Consider the following 23,162-nt stretch of genomic DNA (forward strand, 5'->3'; position numbering starts at 1 on the left):
GTTTTTCAAAATTTCTGAGCCTAGCTTCTTTTTACATCATACCCAAAAGTGTCTACTCTAGAAACGTATTATGAAAAGTTAATCAGATAATGTGTGCTAGGCATCTTGCAAATAACAGCTACTTGGTAAGTAAAGAGAAGGAGGTCTCATAGAGTCTGTGAGCATCATTTTTTTTAAGTTCATTCACTATTTATTTTCTTCCTCAACATTAAGAACTATATTAGGACCATGGAAATTGCAGTTGCATCAATATCATGTTAGGCAATTTAAGACAATTATATGTGATGTGAATGTTTGGAAATTCTTGCATATAAAAAGCAACTCTGTTTTTACTACAAAATACCCTCTGTTTGGCAGTACCCCAAGGCCGGATTCAAGGTAACACTAAAGGCAGGCCACAGACAACCAGACATGATGTGAGAGATATTTCACTGGCATAGAAGAAGCAAGTACAATTTGTGGAGTCAGTTGTCCTGTACCAATCAAGGGAGACATTGAAACAGGCAGAGGAGTATAGGAAAGAAGACAGAAACCACTGAATATCCTGCTCAAGATCAAGCATCTTTGGAGATTGATGAATTCTTTTGAATAGCAAAGATACAAACTCTGTTGGCAGGAAACACTGGACATCACAGAATACGGATTCGATGAGAGGGTCTAAGAGGCAGTTAGACAATGTGAACTTTATACTAGGTAAGGTGCTCTAGAGTAGTGGAGGGGGTGAGTGTAAGAAGTAAAAGTTGAATAGGAAAGAAAGAGCAGAGAAAGAATCCAGAGAACATAAAAACTGATTAAAAGTTGGGTCTAGATCAGTGAAGCTCCCATACCCAACCCCACTCCTAGGAAACTGGAATTGCCAAGAAGAAGGAGCTCTTCTGTGTATGTCATAGCTCTAAGGAAAGAAGCTGTTTTGAGATTGAAAACTGAAGGGTAAGAGGCAGCAGAGCTAAATACGACTTAGATAAGCACACATTGTCACTATATCGAGTCCATCTGTTCTAAAAAGTTGCCTAATATTAGTTACTGCCCCTGTACAAGTAATAATAATAAAATACCAGGATGAGTGTCTCCAAAAAACTCTGACCTCCAGCTTAGGTCATACTCAGGAGCCAACAACTGTGCCATAACCATTAACCTCCTGATAAAAATTAAAAATAAAAAAGTAGAACCCTATAATACTGTTCTTTTCATCCATGTCATGATGGACCTTTAGTTTTCATTATTTATTTATTATTAAATAGAGACAGGGAGAAACTGAGGGGAAGGAAGATACAGAGGAAGAGAGACAGACACACTTGTGGCCCTTCATCACCACTTGTGAAGCCTTCCCCTGCAGGTGGGGACCAGGGGCTTGAACCAGGGTCCTTGTATACTTTGATGTCTGCACTGACCCAGGTGCATCAATGCCTGGCCCCTTCTGCTGGGATAGCCTGATGTTGCTTCTTCCCGAGCTAGTGCTCTTGGGTTGGAGAGAACTCAATTGGAGTCGATCTAGGCTGCTGCGTGGGAGAGGGATCAAGAACTCGTGCCACACTAACTTCGCAGGAGATACACTCTGGAACTCTCAGAGCCGGAAAGCAATTTCCAAGTGTTTTTAATCAGAAGAGCAGCTGTTTCTATACTCTCCAAGTAGGGTGGAAACAGGATGTGACATAGAGAGGGTGGAGCAAAAAGGTGACTGGTGGAAGATCAGGGTGTGACAAGGAGAGGGGGTGGAGCAGGTGAGAATTGTACCACTAAACCACCAATGCCCTGGAGGGAGTGTGGTGCTTTATGTAAATGTAGAAGTGATTTATGTAAATAGACCAAAGCTTTGAATGGGATCAAATCAATCCCTATATAGGCATATGGTTAAGCAGAAGCCAGGGGGAGCTGGCATACTACCCAACACCCTTCATTTTTACTTTGTGTGGTGAAACAGCATTCCATGTTGTGGATATACTACTTACTACTTATTAATCTGTTGATGCATTCTTCAGTTGCTTCTACCTTTTAGCTATTGTCAATAAAGTTAAAATAAACATTGACATACACATGAAAAAGAAAAGAAGCCCACACTGTGGATCCTGTATCCTATTTCCTACTCATGCCTCCTTTCCCAATCTTACTCAATCTGAAAACTGGAAGTAGACAGCCTACATCAAGACAATTAAGGCTAATGATCCCTGACAGCACAAAGCATCCTGTTCCCCAGAATCTTGACTTTTGTGCACTGAAATTTCACAGAATGAGAGTAAGATTGTTAAAAAAAAAGAAAAGAAAAAAATCTAAGAAACAAACAAACAAAAAAAGGTGACATTCCCTATACTCCCTGTGGCAATGGGTCTATTTTTACATCAAACATACAGGGCACATGACTTAAGTTGTCATTTCAAGAGCCATTTCATCTTGACCAATGCAGGATTCTACATGACAGCATTGAAATCAGAACATCTCTCCAGGCAGGCTGACCCAGAAGACTTCTAATTGCACTGGGTATCCAAAGTTACAATAACCATCTCAGCTTGTCCCAGCTGCCTGAAAAAGAGAGATCATTAGTTCCTGAGACATAAAACCTTGAGAATTCAAAAAAAAAAAAAAAAAAAACATGAATAAAACACCCTCTGCAACAATGAACTCATTGTGTTGTGGTCTATTCATGCTATGACAGGGTCTTCTTTTTTCCATCACAGAACCAAAAGAATCCATACTTCTTAAAGTGCTAATAAAAACTGGAATCCAAGAGAGACCAAAACTGTGCTGGAATAATACCTTTGGAGTGCATAAAATGGACTCTAAAAATAACTTTTGTGGGTTTGTGCATATTTCATTTATTTCTGTATCTCTAGTGCCTGGTACCCTGTCTAGGATTGTAATTATGTCTGGGTAGATTGAGTTAATAAAGTAACACTGTTCGCTGTTATTTCTTCACCTAGAGTGTCCTTACCCCATGTTTCTTTGACTGGAAAACACTTGCTCATATTTTATGTCATATCACAAATCATGTCTGAAATATCACTTCTGGGAAGAAAGAATTTCAGTCAACCAAGAGCAAAAAGTATCTATCATTGCCTTCCACCCAGCTCTCCTTAGTGTAGGCATCAACAAGTAAGCTGGGCTTTATTCTGCATGTTTTTGTCTTTGAGAAAATTGAAGAAGGGAACCATTTTGTATTCTCTCCCTCTCTCTGTTGCCTAGAATAGAAAAGTACATAGAGGTGTCATAATATACATAAGTTGACAAACTGCTCCAAGAAACTTTCTAAAGAAAATATTATTAGGGATTAAAAATAGATGGAGTATACAGACAGAGAGGGAGATGGTTAATGATAATCTGTGACAATTCTCTCTTCAGTCTCATTATATCACTTCTTTTCTTTATACTCAAGTAAGCTATCCTCAAGTTCTTACAAACCTGATGTAATCTGTCAGCCATGACTTCTACAGAAGGCTTTCTATCATGAAGTTGCAAAGTAACAGGAAAAATATGAACGATAATTTATGTATGCTAGTTGCTTTATACCCCCCCCTCGATTATTTCTATAATCCATTTGTGTTTGCGGTGTTTAGTGGAGAGAAACTTTTCTGTCAGGATATTCGGATCACAGACTGGTATTGCTGTGTGGGGCTGGTTAGGTCCTGTTCTGGGACTGTTTCTTTCCTCCTCTGTTACCATCTATCTACTAAAGTGAAACCTCACTAATCAGTTCAACTCTCCCCTTATAACTTAAGGTACTGGGTCCCATACTATCTTAACCCATTGGATCATGAAATCCCATCCAACATAAAAATTCCCCTTTTTTGTTCTGCAAAGCCACTCTCACTTGGAGTTCCTTCTTGGGTATAGAGCCAGCTCATTCCTTGTCACTAAAACTCAAAACTAAAGTCATCCTTCCTTTCCTTTTTTATTGATTTAATAATGATTAATACGATTGTAGGATGAGAGGGGTGCAATTCCATACAATTATGTTGGTATGCTTCTAATTCTGCTTTTAAAAACCCCTTCTGTTTCATTTGGTTTAATCCCCCTGCATTCTATTTACATAACACTGTATTCTATTTACATAACCTCTGTTAACAAGCACCACCCTCCCTCCAGGGCATTGGTGGTTCAGTGGTAGAATTCTTGCCTGCTCCGCCCCCTCTCCTTGTCATACCCTGATTTTCACCAGTCACTTTTCTCTCCACTCTCTCTGCATCGCATCCTGTTCCCACCCTACTGGGGTAGTATATTTATAAGGACAAGACTGTTTGTAGTAGTTTAGTTTAGCTTAGCTCGGCTTAGATTGTGCTGCATCCTGCATGAATAAAGAGATACTGCGTACAACCATGCCATGAGTCCCTGGTCGTCTGTTACCCGCCCGTGAAGCCAGTCCGTCGAAAACAACACAATTCCCACCACCAGAGTTTCGCATCCTATTCCCTCCATTGGTAACTTCCCTATTTTTTATCCCTTTGGGAGTATGGACCAGAATTCTTTATGGGGTTCAGAAGGTGGGAGTTATGGCTTCTGTAATTGTTTCTCTGCTGAACATGGGTGTTTGCAGGTGGAGCCATACTCCCAGCCTGTTTCTATCTGTCCCTAATGCTCTGGAAAATTGAGGTTCTAGGACATATTAGTGAGGTTGTCTGCCCAGGTAAGTTAAGTGGGCTTCATGGTAACAGCTGCAACTTGGTATCTAAAAAGCAATAAGAAATAAAACAGAAGAATTAGTTTGATAACAAGGAACCTAAATGTAATAATATAGCCTAACCTTCCACCTTCTGCATCACACAATGATATTGGGTCCATACTCCCAGAGGGTTAAAGAACAGGAAAGCTATCAAGGGAAGGGATGGGATACAGAGTTCTGGTGGTGAGAATTGTGTGGAGTTGTACCTCTCTTATCCTATGGTTTTGTCAGTGTTTCCTTTTTACAAATAAATAATTAAAAAAAGAATATAACAGGTGAGATTGGGGGGGGGCTCCATTTTGGAAAAAGCTACTAGGTCTATTTTAGGTGTATGTCAAGGGGCTCATGACTTTACCAAATTTTGCCTGATCCTGACCGCTAACATGCAGGTCTGGGGAGATGGTGTCACAGTTGTAAACAGGATTAGAAAGCTGGATCAGGGCAGAGAGTAGCTCCCAAATATGGTAAAAGTATATAAATAATGTTAATTGTAGACCCCATCAGTCTGATCTGATCTGGGGCTTATGTCTATTCATATTCAGCACAGGAGACTGTGTAACCTCTGCATCCTTGTAAGGTCTAAATTCACATTCCATGATAATGGCTAGGAATAGTCTAGGATGCACTCATTTCAGGACCCAACTTCCTCAAGTGGCAGAGTATGTTGACCCAGGCTTCCTTCAGAGAGTGGGGCTGTCCCTACCATTGTTGTTCTACATTGAGGGCAAGGTCCAGTAGAGGCCTACATGAGGGTTTATGATGTTGTTCCTGGTGTAAATGACCAGTGACAGTGGTGAAAGGGATTTGTTAGAGATGTGGTTCCATCATATGTGTGTAGGAATCCCAGGACTCCCTGACTAGGGCCCTAATGATGGGGTGGCCTAGTAGTGACCAAAAGGTCATCACTAAAGTGTACTGGGCTCTTGCCCTTATCCAGCTTTTGTTGTCCTTACTTTGTCTGACAAGGATAGCTTTGCTGTGAATAAGGGAAGTAAAATAGGAAATAGGTGAGGAGGGTATCAAAGTCTAAGTAGAGGCTATTTGATTAAGTACTTTATGGTGTCTTTTTTGGTCTTTCTATTTGCTGAATGCACTTACTGAGTTGTGCACTTTTACTTTACGGTATATATATTTCCCCTTACTTATGGTTACATGTGTGTCTGGAAATTGTGAGGATGTGGTGAGCTCAGCAGGGCTCACAAAGCACCCTACATTCCTGGTACTGTGGGCTATCTACAAAATCATTATTTTGCCTGAAAGATCCCCACCCATTCCATTCCTTTGATCTATCTTCTTTCTACCCTCAAGACCCTCCTTGCCTGTAGGGTATATTAAACCTACCAGTAAAAACCCTCTCAGCAGTTCCTAAGGAAGTTCCTACCTTCCCAGCCCCTTTTGACTTTCTCCACCCCTTTCCTAGCCATTTGCATTTCTGACTTGTGACTCCTGGGTCTGCCCTTTAAAAGCCTCGGCTCTCTGATCAGTAAAGATATTGCATTGCCTCGCTGCCATGTGTTTGGTTCCTGAGTCATCTCCCTCATGATACTGAGTGAGTAGCAGACCAGGCTGGCTCCGGTCAAGTTCTATCCAACCCAGACAGTACTCACCTGAGAAGAGGCATCCCCATGCTAGCCTGTCACATGTGCACATGTGCTCTGGTTCATGGGCTCTGGTCTATATTTAGGTTCTGTAACTTGGTTAGGAAGAACACTACCTGAAATGGAATTCAGGAGTCCTATGAGCTAGGAAAGATTTCACCAGAGTAATGGAGCTGGAGGGTTGACATCCCAGGCTTAGAATCTATGGACACAATCCTAAGTGAAACATGTCGAGGTCACACTGGTTGCACTGACTTGGTTGAGATCAGCAGATGAAGTATCAAATGGTATGTGTCAAGAGAAGCACGAAGGAAAATGAGCCAAACCCCAGAGGTTCCAGAACTAGAAAAAATATGGGTTATATAATGAATTAGGGAAGGTTCTCTGCTGACTTAGAGTTTAAGGAGGCAATAAGTAGTAACCAAGTTATTTGGGAACTGGTTTACTTTGAAAATCCCATGGTTAGGATTTACTGTACCGTACTTTACTATGGTTTGACATGTAATGCTATTTACAAATAACTATATCTTATATACTGATAAAAAAAGTTGCCTCTGGTCTAAGATTATAGGTGATTTAATATCTCAGGGGAAAAAGTCATTATTAGAAATGTGTTAATCAGATGTCTTGAACTCTAATTCCATCAAAACCCAGAGAGAAAAGAGGAAAAAAGGACACTCACAAGTAGTAATAGCTTTAGGAAGAGAAGGAAGAACCACAGAAAAAAAGGGAAGATACAGATATATATGTATAGGTGTAGATAAATAGCTATAGAAAAAACACCTAACCCATATCTGTGAACTTGGGAGAAGTACTACAGTTTCCAGTGGAGGGAATGGGAGCACAGAACTCTGGTGGTGGGAACAGTGCGGAATTATACCCTCATTACCTCATGATTTTGTAAATCAATATTAAATTACTAATGGAATAAAAATACAAATAAATTAATAAAAAAGGCTGATCCAGGGAAGCTACTCAGCAACATCTCATACATGTAAAGCTTTCCATCCTTTTTCCTTGTACCCCATTAAAATTAAAAAGAAGAAGGTGGAGCAGGAGCAGGAGGAGAAGTAGAAGGAAAAGAAGTGGAAGACACCAACTGCTACTTTTCCTCAGATGTTTGAGTCTCTGAAAGAAGACATGTCTCGGGGCCAGGTGGTGGTACACCTGGTTGAGTGCACATATTACAAGGGGCAAGGACCCAGGTTTGATCCCCTGGCCCCCACCTGCAGGGGAAAACTTTGGTTTTCCAAAGTTTTGGTGGTGAAGCAGGGCTGCAGGTGTCTCTCTGTCTCTCTCCCTCTCTGTCACCCCCTTCCCTCTTGCTTTCTGGCTGTCTCTAACCAACAAATAAAGATTAAAAAATTAAAAGAAAGAAGACATTTCTCTGAAAGAGTGCATGTCTGGGAGACAAGATGAAGTATTTGTCCTACTTACTACTGAGGCAAGGTCAACCTCTCCATTATCTCTGTACAGATTCATTACGCATCTATCTAAGAGAAGGAGTGGTATTTACTGAGTCCATTCATGTGAACCTCTTTGTGTTTCTCACACTATATGCCACTGTTTCAGATGACATGTCACCTAGCAGCATTTGGAAATAGATCATGAGCTTTGCAATCCAGTACTGAGCACACATGGGCGGCACAACCCTAAGTCTGCAGATGCAAGCCTGTGAGATACTGCCTTTTGTGTTGAAGGTGTCGAGAGTTACCAGTACCCAAAACAAAAAGCTGATTATTGTTTGCTAAACAAGGAAAAGCTGAAGTCCCAAGCAAATCAGGAAATGAAAGTATATAGGAGTGTGTGTCTGAGGGATTGGCTGACCTTAGCCGTTGGAGTTTGGATAGTGAATGGAGGCTGTGGCCAACTGGCTAAATTTCAGAAGTGTAGTTACTGAAGCAGAGTCGTCGTAAATCAGCTACAATTATTTATAACTGTTTTGGTACTCTTTAACTTGGAACTGTGGTCAAAGTTCACTTGGTGTCTTCCTATTTTGATTTAGAAGAATAGAAGCCATTGCCCCCTCAATTTCTTTATTAAGGCCCAACTTCAATTCACATTTCTCCTGCTTATTGCAAATAAGGGTATCATGACACGGAGTGTGCTGGCAGAGACCACCTTGTACTAGCTCTGCTCTGCCGTCCACTGCGGAGTTCCTCACCCACGTGGTCTTTAGCTATTGGTTAAGATAGGTCACCATCACTGTTCAAAGGACCTCTTTATATTTAACTTTTTTTAATAGAAGATGCCAATGGGTCTCTCTTAGATACCCAAGAAGAATATGACTAACCCTGTGCCAGTCTAAGGCATAAGAATCTGCAAAGTCCAGGAGTGGACAAAGTGGGCTGTGGGAGGCACCGGACGTGTATGCTCAAGGTCCTCAGTAAATCCCTGGATCATATATTCCAATGCTCTGGTGCTCTCTCTCTTTTTTCACTCTTTCTGACATGTACACACACACACACACACACACACACACACACAGATCATTCTTCACTGGTTCTTGTGCTTCCTGCCACGTGTGTTTAACCCACTGTGCTACCACCCAACCTCCCATTTCTTTCTTTCTGTGTTCCTCTGAAAGAAAATGTAGCCCAGGAGCAATAAAATTGCACATGTGGAGGACTGGGAATTGTGTAGCATTGTACCCCTCTTATCCTATGGTTTTTGTCAGTCTTTCCTTTTTATAAATAAAAATAAAAAATAGACAAAAAGTTTAAAAAATAAAATAAAAGGGAAGGAAGGGAGGGACGAAGGAAGGAAAGAATGGGTGGGGGGAAGGACATGAGGGAAAAGGAGAGAAGACACAGGGGGAGAGAGGGATAGAAAAAGAGGGAGAAAGCAAAGGCACTGCTCTCCCATCACTGGTGTTTCACTTCTTGGCATTCTAAGGTGATGCCCGTCAAGTAGCTGGAGTATTTTCTTAGAGCCTGGTGCTGGGACTCCATTTGTGGCTCTGCTCTAGTCTCCAATATAGTATGACTTCTCTGTGCTTTGTTTTGGTTTGCAGGTCTCCTAGAAATGCGAACTTGTACTAACCCATATGGCCATGTACAGTTCTACACAAGTCTCCTTCACTTTAAGACTCAGGAAGCAGCATAACTGAGACATTGCCGATCTCAGGAGAACAGGACCAACTGTTACCCCTGTGGAAATGGGCTTTTCAGACAGCAAACCTCGGTGTCAAAGATAGAGGGGCTGTGTGTGGGGGGGAGGTTGGCGGCAGCAATATAACTCACCTGGGTGGTGCGCCCATGTTTCAGGCACATGACTTAGGATCTAACTAGGAACTCTTCCCTGGAGAAAACATGAGTGATGCACTATCTTTCCCCTTCCTTTCTCAGTGTCGGACTCTCACTATCTGAAAAAAAAAAAAAAGTGGTAAAGCCACAGTGACAACAACCATCTTTTTTTTTATTATTATTATTGTCAACTCTTGCTAGACACCCTGCCCGCTATCAGGAATATTCTTGCCGGAGGCAGTCGGAGTAAGTGAACAGCAAAGGTAAGGTTCCCAGACTCTGCTTTTCTCCCTAAAGTGCTATCTTGGTGAGTCCCATGGACCTCCTTCTTCATGTTTTTTTAGAGATGTATTTATTTTTATTTGCTTATTTTTATTTATTTATTATTAGATAGTAACATAGAGAAGTAGAGAGAGGAGGAGGAGGAGATTGAAAAGAGAGAGGGAGAAGGAAGAGAAAAGAAGAGAGAGGGAGAGAGACACACCTGCAGCCCTGCTTCACCACTTGCAAAGCTTTCCCCCTGCAGGTGGAGTGCGGGAGCTTGAGCCTGGGTCCTTGCGCACTGCAGTGTGAGCTCTTAATCAGTTGCTCCGCTGCATGGTATCCTCCATTCTCATATTAACCTGTCTGTTGGAAATAGAAGTACAATCCGCAAAAAGATTAAATGTTTACAGAACTCACAATCCTGAATTACCCCTGAACTTCCAGCTTTCTAAAATATTTCAAAATTTAACACAGAGGCCCAAGATATATTTAGTGCTAAGCTCTTATCTGCTTTCCTAACTCTAAGACACACTAAGATGAAAAGCGACGGCAGAGATGCCCGAATGCTGCAGAGAGTAGACATATACGTGGTGCTGAAATGAGCTGTAAGTAGTGACTGCGTGTGTGCGGCTGAGAAAGTCAGAGGTGACCCATTAACTTGAATATGGGAAGTAGTAGTATGAACCCAAACACCATTCTTATGGAAAAGATGATTTTATCTGATAGACATACTTCTCAAATTTGGTTAAATTAAATAAAATTAAATCAGAGGACTTGTACTTTATTCTTGCTTTGAAAAATATCTATGCCATCACAATCATCATTCTCACTGATATCCAAATGTGAGAGAACTGAGAGACAGAAAACAGAAAAGACAGTTCTAGTTTTAAGATGGCCGTCTACAGCCAAGCTGACCATATTAGAAGTGGTTAGCTAACTCCATATACAGTACCACAGTTTGGGATTCCGGTTCCCCAAATTCATCTATGACAAACGGATAGGCATTGTAATATTCGAAGGTGATTGCTCAAACTGAAACTCAGACCGCAGACATGAACTCCTTTCCCACCAGAGTCCATTGGAGATTATCTGTCCTATCCTCTGGTTTCATATCTCAGATGAAGCAGACTCAAGAGATATGGATGCTCTTCTCGGCCACTTACAGATTGTCCGTTGCAGGGTCAGATGTAACACTCAGAGTCCCATCATTGTTCTGTGCTGTCACACTCACTGGGTCTGAGTCATTGCATTGAAACCAGTTTAGAGGAAGGTGAGACCTGAAAATAGACAAATCACCTGCACTGACATGTAACCTAGGGCCTGTGAGATTGTTTCCTGTGCTGCAGGACCACACACTCATGCCTGAGGCCCCAGAGTCCCCGTGTTTAGTCTGTGGTTCCAGCATATGACAGAGCTGCAAGGTGTTCTGGTCCCTATCTTGGAAAATAAGTAAATGAATAAACCTAAAAAATAAGCAATGGTGCTAAAAAACAATCCATATCTGACACTGAGTAGTCAAATGGTCTAAATCATGACAGGCAAATTTAGTTAATTTAACCACAAGGTCATACTGTAAATAAAATTGAAAAAGGTGTGTTTTTTTATTTAAGTTCTGCAAGATAGCTCATATAGATAGTGAATCTGTTTTGTCATGAGTGCAACCTATGATCAAAGTTGCACCTACTTGCCCCCATCAGAGGAAGTTTTGCTGTTGTCCTGCCTTTCCTAATTTCTTTTCCCTTTCCCTCTCTCTCCCTCTTTCTCTCTCTCTCTCTCTCTCTCTCTCTCTCTCTCTACATATATATATATCATTAGATAAAACAGTTTTGAAGCATAAACATTAACTTTGGATTTAGAGTGTGCTGAGGGATACACACACACACACACGGAGAGAGATATCTGAAAAAGTTATCTTGAAATGGTGAAGCCCAGAGAAGACAAAATAATGTTTTAAGATTTTATTTATATATTTATTTATTTATAAGAAAGATAGTAAGAGAGAAAGAGCCGGACATCACTCTGGTACATGTGCTGTCAGAGATCGAACTCGGGACCTCATGCTTGAGGGTCCAATGCCTTATCCACTACACCACCTCCCGGAGCACCAACATAATTTTTTAAAAAGTATTTCAGCTTCTATCAGATTATGTTCAGTGCCACTATCTAGGAGACTAGGTTTTGCCTGAGGTAAACACAGCCTGAAAAATAGAATTTAGGAAATGCAAAAGCTTCTCACATTGTCAAAATCTTAGGAAGAAGTTAATGTTAAAATACCAAGAGTACTACATGAAATAAAAAGAAAAAAAGGGAGTGGGACCAAACTGTCTCCAAGATTTTCTGAAAACTGTGGTGGTGAAAAAAGGGGCTGAGGAGAGGTGGACAGATGAGAAAACTTCCTTTTTTTTTAAACTTCTTTTTTTTTGTTATTTTTTTAAATATTTATTTATTCCCTTTTGTTGCCCTTGTTTTATTGTTGTAGTTATTGATGTCGTCATTGTTGGATAGGACAGAGAGAAATGGAGAGAGGAGGGGAAGACAGAGAGGGGGAGCGAAAGAGACCTGCAGACCTGCTTCACTGCCTGTGAAGCGACTCCCCTGCAGGTGAGGGGCCGGGGGCCTCGACCCAGGATCTTTATGCAGGTCCCTGTGCTTTGAACTACTTGCGCTTAACCCACTGCGCTACCACCCAACTCCCGATCAGAAAACCTTCATGGTGGTTTGAACTATAACCGTGGAATCTTATAATCTTATAAATCATTGAATTACTAATAATTATTTTAAGTCAAGTGTGTGGCCAGGTGGTGGCAAACTGGGTTAAGCACACATATTTTAAATCAAGTGAAGTTGATTTTAAATTATTTATTTTAAAGGATCTGGTGTTTTTTATCTTTAAAAAAATTTTTTTTTTTTATAATAAGCTGAATATGGGCCCGAGGTCACATCCAATCAATGGGGATTACAGTCAACAATATTTATACCCTTTTTCTATGTTAGGGGAATACTCTCTTCCCTGATTTTCCAGCCATGATATCATCTTCCCAGACAATAACTTCTATCTACCTGCATATCAGATTTCAGGCTCAGGGCGAAAGAAGAAAAAAAAGGAACTAATATAGACACCGGCCCTTTAGGACCTGGTGTTTTAAAGTTCTTTCTTAGAGATTGTTAGGAGTTTATGGTGAGCAGAAGGAGTTATGGGATGAATTCAATTAGCATGTTGTGGATGTCTGGCAGACATCAAGAGTAAAGGACCAATGTAGACAAATTTGTGAGGAATTGTGGATGTGAGAGACTGTACATGAGCATGGTGAAAGCTTGGCCTTTGGTCTTTCTGCTCTTCCCCCGCCCCCGTTTTCTTGCTGGCCCTTCCCCTGGTGTCTCTGTCTCCTCAGGCACCCCGGCAAGGCTGCTTCCTTGCAGTGCTGCTGCTGTTACTGTCTCATCTCCTCTCTGGACCAGATAATGCCCTTTCCCCAGGGACCTGCCTGCATATTTTTATATACCTAATGAGCAAGAAATTTTATAAACCCCATAGCAAAAGTGCTCAGAAGCTTTGTTTGTTTGTTTTTACCATAAGATCTTAAACAGTGTTTTCTAAAACAATATATTTTAGGGGTGCTGCTTTTGCTCATTTCTTTCTCACCTTTTATACTATTCACCCAAACATTTATTGCATGAAAGAATAACCCTCAGCTCACTCTAGAACCAAAGACGATGTTTATGTGTCAAAGTTGTTTGAGCCTAAGGGGCCTACTACTTCTTATTTTGTTAGTGATTTACAAGATTATAAGATAACAGGAATATAGCTGTACATTATGCCCACTACCAAAAATATGGTATTTTTTCACCCTCAGCCCCCTAATAATAACTACCATAGCTTTCTTTCCTTTTTTTTTAAAGATTCTGGGTATTTTCTTAATTTTTAGATTTTATTTATTTGTTTATTTATTGGGTAAGACAGACAGAAATTGAGAGGAAGAGAGACAGAGAGACACTTGTAGCACTGTTTCATCATTTGTGAAGCTTTCTCCCTGCAGATGGGGACTGGGAGCTTGAACCCAAGTTCCTGCTCTTTGCAACATGTGTGCTCAACCAGGTGTACCACCACCTGTTCCCTTAAATACTAGAATTTTCTCAAAGTCTTGGAGACAGGTTGGTTATTTATTTTGCAAGTTCCTATGTTTTGGGTCTCTCTAATCTACACATATATGTGAAGTCATGTCATGTTTGTATGTCATGCCCTTACTTACTTCACTAAGCAGTTGGTGTATTGCACCAAAGAAAATGGCTCTGAGATAAAGCAGGGCAGGAAAAGGATGAGGGGGGTGGCTCTAGGGCCGTGGTGCATGGTTGCCAGAGCTCACATGGGTTGGCTCTCAGCCAGGAAGGTAAACGACCGGTTCTCTCTCACTCACTCAAGAGACGACAAGAAATAGAGACAAGAGACACCAGGGAGAATGGAGACACTCTCATTTAATGGCAGATGAACATGGGTTTAAATAGAGATTCAGACAAAGAACATTTTTCAAATATGTCAGAAATTACAGGTTTGTTAAAGGTCAGCTTGCCCCTATAGTATGGGGCTGGTATGACAGGAATTGATGAGATACATAAAGGTCAAGACAATTATTCTCCATGATGCAAGCAACTTAATTATCCAAAGGTATTTGAGAGAAACATAGGGGTTAAACCAGCAGGGTGAGATAGAGAGAAGATAAACAAGCTTGATAGATATCAGAAGGCTATAAGGAAATAGCGTTTGGAGTTTCACTGACTGAAGTCAAGGAGGTGTTTGATGGAGTATGCTTTCTCTAGTTATCAAAAGTGAGGTGATTGTGTGAACTCTGGGTGACTATATGAACTTTGAATGAACCTTAAGGCAGGAAGCCATGTGGCCTGCAGTTAATGGGGAGAGACAGTAAGGTTTCTGTGGGCTTGAGAGTCTGAAATGGAAGAACTAAGTCTCAGAGACTGTTTTTCCCCTTTGCTCATCTCATTTGAGAGGGACTAACAAGGGGGTGTCTTTCCCAGACCTCCATCCAAGTATGGGGGGAGTTTTCCCTAAGTTCTATCAAGCTTACACAGAGCCCCACACATGGTGGTGGAGAAGGATCTCACTTGGGAGTTAGAGTGTTTTGCAGACACACATCACAAGGAGATAAAAGATTGTAGTGATGTATTAACACCTCTATTGTGATTCAGTAACCCACCCCACACACACGAACACCACCACCACAACAACAACAAAACAAGGAAGGGAGAAAAAGAAGTTATGGGAAATATATTTCAAGTACAATTCTGAACTTTAAAAAAGGTAGTATTGGGTTCTTGGGGGGAAATTGATGGAACAGAAGACCCACTATTTTAGTACGAGCCCCTGAAGACATTGTTTGGTCCATGGATAACCCTGATCACTCGTAGCACTTCACTTGAAAGAAGATTAAAACTACTTAATCTGCTTCAGATCATGGCTTTTTTTTCTTAAGAAAATAGAGTGGTTCTACTTCTTACCAGAATAAAATTCTTCCCTTTGAAATTTTTTCTCTGCATCTTGGCCCAAATACTTATTCACACAACTCTTGTATTTTAAAATTTTTATCTCATATAGTTGCTTCACAATAAGAGATAATAAAATCAATAATGCCTAGGTCTCCCCAAAATCCTTGACTATCTTGTAAACTCTTATCCATTATTATATCCTGAGGTGAATCATTTCACAAAGAAGATAATCTGAGCTAGATACTCTTTATTGTTTTTTTGGTGTGAAGAATCCAAAGTAGTCATAAAAATACCTCATTCTAATCCCCAGGATTTTGAATATGATATCACACTGGTGACTGCTGCTTTACATGGTAAAAGGTATTCTAAAGATATAATTAATATCACTCATCAGTTGACCTCGAGTTAAAAGGAGTATCATCTGGATTACCAGACATTATTTTAATCATTGAAATACAGAAATCTATCTTGAGATGGTAGCATTATAATCCTCAATTTGAAAATATACAAGTAATATCTTCTAATGGATTTGAAATTAGCTCTAGGGGCTGGTGAAATACTATACTTGGATAGTGTGTTACTTCACCATGTGTGCAATCCAGGTTTAACCCCAGGACCTATTGCAATGAAAGAAGAATAAATGCTGTGTTCCCTTTGACTCTTTCTGTTTCCCTGTCTCTATCTAAATAAAAAAAAAAAAAAAGGAAGGAAGGAGATGGAGAGAGAAAGAAAGAGAAAGAGAAGGAGAAAAAGAAAAGAAAGTAGCTCTAACCCCACCTATAACATTCATGTCACCATAAAAATGACCTAGAAGTTTTACATATAGTCTGTTGATCTTGCATGCCTATTCAAGTTTTCTGAATCATTTCCATATCTTACCCATCTTTCAGCAGTTGGTTTGTGGTGTGGATATTTCACAAGGTCACCTTTCAGTGATTCCTAGCATCTTGTCACATTGATTTTAGCTGACTTCCTGAGATCTTGCCTCTTCTCTGCTTCTTCTTCTTCTTTTCTTCTAGCATTTGCCCTTCTTCCGTAGCCAGTCAACAGCATCAGGTTGAGCCTGATGTAAAGTTTTGAGACCTCCTTTGAATCTGGAGAGGTGGCAGTCGTTGACTATGTGGGTCATAGTCTGTCTGTAGCCTCAGGGGCAGTTTGGGTCATCTCTGGCTCCCCAGCGATGGAACATAGCGGCGCACCGGCCATGGCCTGTTCGATAGCGATTGAGGGGGGCCCAATCATAACGTGCTAGGTCAAAGCTGGGTTGACGCTTGCAGGGGTCTGTGATGAGGTGTTTGTTCTATTCCCACCTGTCACATTTCTGACCTAATAACAGCTTGAATGTCCACTTTTCTTATGTTCTCTTGTAAAGAAAGTTCACATAGACACCGCTACTTTTACCTTGTATGTCTGCTTATCATCATCCTTAACATTGTACTTTCTTTTAATATCTGCCTTATTGTTTCTTTAAGAAGCCTATATATTTCCTAGAGAGATATTGTTCTACTTTGACATCATCTTCCTGTGCTACTTATGCATCCATGAATAAAGTGCATTATTCATGTTAAGATAGTAAGACTAAAACAAAATTGTCAAGGTACTCTAGTTTTTCTTTAATTCGCTAATGGAAATTATCTCAGATGCTACATGTTTTAGCCACAGTCTTTGAACTTTCTTCCTAATATCTGTATCTAAGTCAACAAATTTTCCTCTAAGAAGGTATCTAACCTTTCATCTCATTTTACTAGCTCACTAATCTAATCTAAAACTATTCTGTGGATGAAGTCATAGGTTGAGTCTTGGAAAGCAAAAACTGGTCAGAAACTACACATGAATAAGATGAGACTGTGGTCAATTTACATAATCATTGTTTTGCTTGAGACCCGCCCTGCCTGCAGGGTATTAACTTATCCCACCTGTTAAAACCATCATAACAGTTATTATGGAAGCTTTCTACCTTTGCTATCTTTCCTTTTCTCCACCCCCTCTCCTAGTTATTTCCTTTTCCCACTTGCCACCTCTGGTTAAAGATAGATAGATAGATAGATAGATAGATAGATAGATAGATAGATAGTTGATAGATAGATGATAGATAGATAGATGCATTGTCTCTGATCAATAAAGGCATTGCATTCCCTCTCTGCCACAAGTTCCTGGTTCCTCTCCCATGTCTCTGAGTGAGCAGCAGCCCAGGATGGCTCTGGTCAAGTTCTCCCCAACCCAGAGAGCACATGCCCAGGAAGAAACACTCACAAAGCTAGCCTGGCAATAGTCTATGTCTTCCTTTTCTTTTCTTTTTTTTTTCAACTTTAATATTTGATTTTACTTTATTTTATAAAAGAGTTTATTTACTTATTAATGAGAAAGAAAGGAGGAGAGAGAGTAAGAACCAGATATCACTATGGTATGCATGTGCTTCCAGGGATTGAACTCAGGACCTCATGCTTAAGAGTTCAGTGTTTTATCCACTACACAGCTCCCCCACTTCTGTAATTGCCTTCCCACTGAATATGGGCATTAGCAGGTTGATCCATACTCCCAGCCTGTCTCTCCTTTCCCTAGTTGGGCAGGGCTCTGGGGAGGCAGCGCGCCAAGACATATGGTGAGGTCATCTGCCCAGGGAAGTCAGGTTGGCACCATGGTATTATCCGGAACCTGGTGGCTGAAAGAGTTAAGATATAAAGCAGAACAAATTGTTAACTAATCATGAACCTAAAGGCACGAACATCACAAGTGAAACTTTAGGGTCTCCTCTTTGAAACAATCTAGTAGGTCTATTTTAGGTATGTTCCAAGGGGCCCATAACTTTACTAGTTTTTGTCTGAGACTGATGTCTGATATGCAGGTGGACTCAGGTTTTTGTCTGGGGAAATGGTGTCATAGTTGGAAAAAGAACTAGAAAACTGAATCAGGGAAGAGAGTAGCTCCCAAATATGGGAAAAGTGTATAAATATTGTTAACTGTAAACCCCATTGATTTCATGTGGGGCCCATCTTAAACACAGGAACCTATTTAACTAACCTCTGCATCCATGTAGGTCTGAGCTTGTATTCTGTGGTCACAGCTAAGAACATACCAGGCTGCATTAAGTTAAGGACCCATCTTCTTCATGTGGTAGGTAGAGTATGTTGTCCAACTTCCTTTCAGAGAATGGGATAGTCCCTTCCATTGTTGACCCACATTGGGGGAAAGTCCTCTAGGGGCCCACAAAGGGGTCCATTTTGTTGTTCCTGATGGAGATGACCAGTGTCATTGGTGAGAGGGATCTGTTAGAAGTCTAGGCCCATCATATCTGTGTGTGAATTCCAGGACTCCTTGACTCGGGCCTCAGGTGATGGATGGGGTGGCCTACTAGTGACTAAAAAGTCATCATTAAAGTATGCCAGACCCTTGTGTTATTCAGCTTTTGTAGTCTTTACTTTGTATGACAAGGTTAGCTTTGGAGTGATTAAGGGACGGGTAATGGGAGGTAGGGGAGAAGAGCATCTAGCTCTAAGTAAAAACTGCTTCATTAGGTGCTTTGTGTTGTCTTTTTTGGTCTTTCTTCTTGCTTGCTTCATTTTTTGACTCACTGCAAACTACTGTGCAATGCCATAAGGTATATATATTTTCCCCTAACTTATGGATACATGTATGTAGGCCCTATCTCATGGGCCCTGGTCTATATCTAGGTTTTGAGGTTTTGTTAAGAAGTGTACCACCCAAAATGGAATTAAGGAGTCCTATGAGCTAAGAAAGGTCTCACCAGAGTAATGAAGCTGAAGAGTTGACATTCCACACCTGACATCTCAGGATACAGTCCAGGGTGAAACATGCTGAGATGGTACTGGTTGCTTTCATTGACTTGAGATCAGCAGAGGGATGCATTGGATCGACCTTCTCGTGGTGCATCCCATGAGTACCCATTCATTGGGGAAACTGACGATCCTTCCTAGCCGACTGAATCTACATGGATCCCAGTCACTTTCAAAGCCAGCAACAAGCAGCTCCTGACAGCTTTCAACCTGACCTGTTGACTGGCTACGGAAGAAGGGCAAATGCTAGAAGAAGAAGAAGGTCAGCAGATGCAGTATCAGTTGGTATGACTTTTTCTCTGAGAAGCAGCTGCTTAAATCCTGGGAATATGGAGTGAGGGCAGGATTTCCAAGCCAGTGGGTTAGGAGGCTTACAGAAGAGGTCAAAGCAGAACCAAGGGGAAAAGCTGTAGATCACATTTAGGCTGAAATGAACTACAGAAAGGACAAGTCATCCTGACCTTGAGCTGTGGATCACTTTGAGTCATAATTCCGCCTCTGTACTGACTCCCATCCCCACCCCCTCACTCCAGAGAGTAAGGGAGCAAGTTATGATCAATTTTTCCAGAAAAAATATATTATGGCCACTTAATCAGGTCTGAGAACTCATGAAGTAAATCCATGGAACTCCATGCTACAAATGTAACTATTATTTCTGAACATTTTGTCAATGAAAATCAAAGACATCAACCTGTTGGTATGCATGAGACCCCTTCTGTTTCATTTGATTTAAATCCCCCCTGCTTAACACTATTCTATTTACATAACCACTTCATTCTATTTACATAACCACTGTTAACAAGTACCACCCTCCCTCCACGGCATTGGTGGTTCAGTGATAGGATTCTTGCCTGCTCCACCCCCTCCTTGTCACACTCTGATTTTCACCAGTCACTTTTCTCTCCACTCTCTCTATGTCACATCCTGTTTCCACCCTACTTGGCAAGTATATATAAAGACAGCATTGTGAGTTTTACAGTACCTTGAGTTTAGCTTAGCTCAGCTTAGATTGTGCTGCGTCCTGCATGAATAAAGAGATACTGCGTACAACCAAGCCATGAGTCCCTGGTCGTCTGTTACCCGCCCGTGAAGCCAGCCCGGCGAAAACAACATAACCCATCGAAAACAACATAAACCTTTGTTCTCATATACAGGACTGAAAAATAAAGTTATTTAGTATGAATTGAGAGAATCATGCAGGAAAGTGAGCCCCACCCTAGAGGTTCCAGGACTGGGAGAAATATGGGCTTTATAGAGGAAGTGTAAGGTTCCTGATGTCTTGGGGTTTAAGAAAGCAGTAAATAACTATAGTAATAGATAATTGCTATAACCAAATTATTTGGCAACTGGGTCAATTTTTTAAAATCCCATTGTTAAGATTTGCTGTATCATATAAGACCTCACCATAATTTATGTCCTTGTATGCTATTTAATATAGCTGTATCTTATAAAGTAGCATCACCAGATGCTTCTGTTCTCCCTGGTCTAAGCTTTTAGTAGAGTTAACATTTAAAAAAATAAGTCATTATTAGAAATGTATTAACTATTTGAGCCCACTGTTAAAATTTAATCTGTATAACTCTTCTTCCCTATTCTTTATCTCCCTGGGCGTATGGATCAAAATTCTTTATGGAGTGCAGAAAGCTTCTTGTAATTGCTTCTCTGCTGGACATGGGCGTTGGGCGGCCTACCCATACTCCCACCTTGTCTCTGTCTTTTCCCCTAGAGGGGCAGGACTCTGGAGAAGTGGTGAGCTAGAACATATTGGTGAAGTTGTCTGCTGAGGGAATTCAGGTTGACATCATGGTGGCATCTGCAACATTGTGGCTGAAAGAGCACTACTATATAAAGCAGAGCAAATTTGTTTAATAATCAGGAACATAAATGTAAGAATAGAGAAGATGAGATTTGAGGTCTCCATTTTGGAAAAAGCTAGAAAGTCTATTTTCAGTATATTTCAATGAACCCATGACTTTGCTAATTTTTTGCCTGATCCCAACAGCTAATATGCAGGTGGGCTAAAGATATTGTCTGGAAAGATGATGTTAAAGTTGGAAATAGGACTAGAAAGCTGTATCAGGAAGAGAGTAGCTCCCAAATAGGGGGAAAGTATATAAATACTATTAACTCTAAATCCCACTGATCTAATCTGGGGCCCACATTCAGCACATGAGTCTGCGTAACCTCTGTAGCCCTACAGGTCCAAGTTCACATTCCATGGTCATAGCTAGAAACATTCTAGGCTGCACTCATTTCAAGACCCATCTACCATGAATGGCAGAATATGTTGACCCAGCCTCCCTTGGGAGCCTGAGAGAGTCCCTACCATTGTTGTTCTATATAGATGTCAAGGTCTTGTAGAGGCCCACAGGAGGGTCCATGATGCTTTTCCTGATGTAGAGGACCAGTAATGGTGGAGAGAGAAATCTGTTAGAGGTTTTAGGACCATCTCTTTATCTGTTTGGTAGTATGGACCAAAATACTTTTTGGGGTACAGAAGGTAGAAGGTCTGGCTTCTGTAGGTGCATCTCTGCTGGACACGGTCATTGGCAGATGGATCTATTTATCCAGTCTGTTTCTGTCTTTCCATAGCAGGATAGAGCTCTGGAGAGGGGGTGGGAAGTGTTACAGGACACATTGGTGAGGCTGTCTTCCCAGGAAAGTCAGGATGGCATAATAGTAGCATCTGCAGCTTGGTGGCTAAAAGGCAGCAAGATATAAAACAGAAAAAAATGTTTAGTAAACAGGACCCCAATGGTAGGAATAGAGAAGATGAAATTAGGGGTCTATGTGTGAAGAACAGGGGTCCATGAGTCTAGTAGTTTTTGCTTGAAACTGATAGCTAACATGCAGGTGAACTAAAAATATTGTCTAGGAAGATGGTGTCAGAGTTGGAAATAGGACTAGAAAGCTGGATCAGGGCAGAGTAGCTCCCAAACATGTGGAAAGTATTTAAACATCATTAACTATAAACCCCATGGATCTAACCTAGGTTATATATATATATATATATTTCTATTTCCAGAAAAAAAAAAGTATTGCCACTTCACCAAGGTCTGAGCACACATAAACTAAATCCATGGAACTCCATGATACAAATTTCAGTATTATTTCTGAACATTTTGTTAGTGAAAATAGAAGGCATAAACCTTGGTTCCCATACACAGGGTTGAAAAATAAATCTGAACAGGGGGCAATCATGACCCCTTCCAAGCTGTAATTACTAAGTGCACTTCTCTTTATCCCTTCTCTCTATAGACTGTTACCTGGCAGGAACTTCCTGGGAGCTTCCTAGAACCCAGTCAAATACCTTGCTTTCCACTGATTTTGATCATCAGAAAAGGAATCTGGAAAATAACATCAAAGCACTAAGCACATTATTTTTTAAAAAAAAAAAAGGAACTCTAAAGTCAGTTCAGATAATTTACTGGCATATTTCATGTATCCAGGGACTGTTCTGCCTCTTCTTTTAAACTGATCAAACATTTGTTGCTTTGTTCAAATGGGTCCAAACTCCAGGAAGTTCTTTGTTCCCAGAACTCAAAAGTTGAAGCCTTTCTTGGTCACCCCATGCATGTTAGTTCTGCACGAGAGAAAAGAGGTATTGACACCCTGTGTGGAACCTAGGTCATCTCCATAAAGTGGGTTGTTTGCAGAGAGACAGTTCCTGACATACTTTTATCATCCAAATTTCACATGAGTGCAACTGCTTTGGCAGGAGCTGAATTTAACCAAAGCCCTGCTTGTGAGGAGACATGAGAAACAAATAATTTGCATGGCTAATTTTACAAAAGCAATTGTTCATGGAAGGAGTCTGCAAGGGAAGTTGAATACTGATCTATCACATCTACCTCTCTTTGACTTGTCTGTTCCTTATTGGGATCCACAGGCACACACACACACACACACACACACACACACACACACACACACACAAACAAACAAGTATTGTTGACTAATCATGACCCTGGGTCCATACTCCCAGAGGGTTAAAGAATAGGAAAGCTATCAGGGGAGGGGATGGGATACGGAGTTCTAGTGGTGGGAATTGTATCTTATGGTCTTGTCTATATTTCTATTTTATAAATAAAAATTTAAAAAAAATTACAAA

The sequence above is a fragment of the Erinaceus europaeus genome, chromosome 1, assembly GCF_950295315.1.
Source record: "Erinaceus europaeus chromosome 1, mEriEur2.1, whole genome shotgun sequence".
Taxonomy (NCBI): domain Eukaryota; kingdom Metazoa; phylum Chordata; class Mammalia; order Eulipotyphla; family Erinaceidae; genus Erinaceus; species Erinaceus europaeus.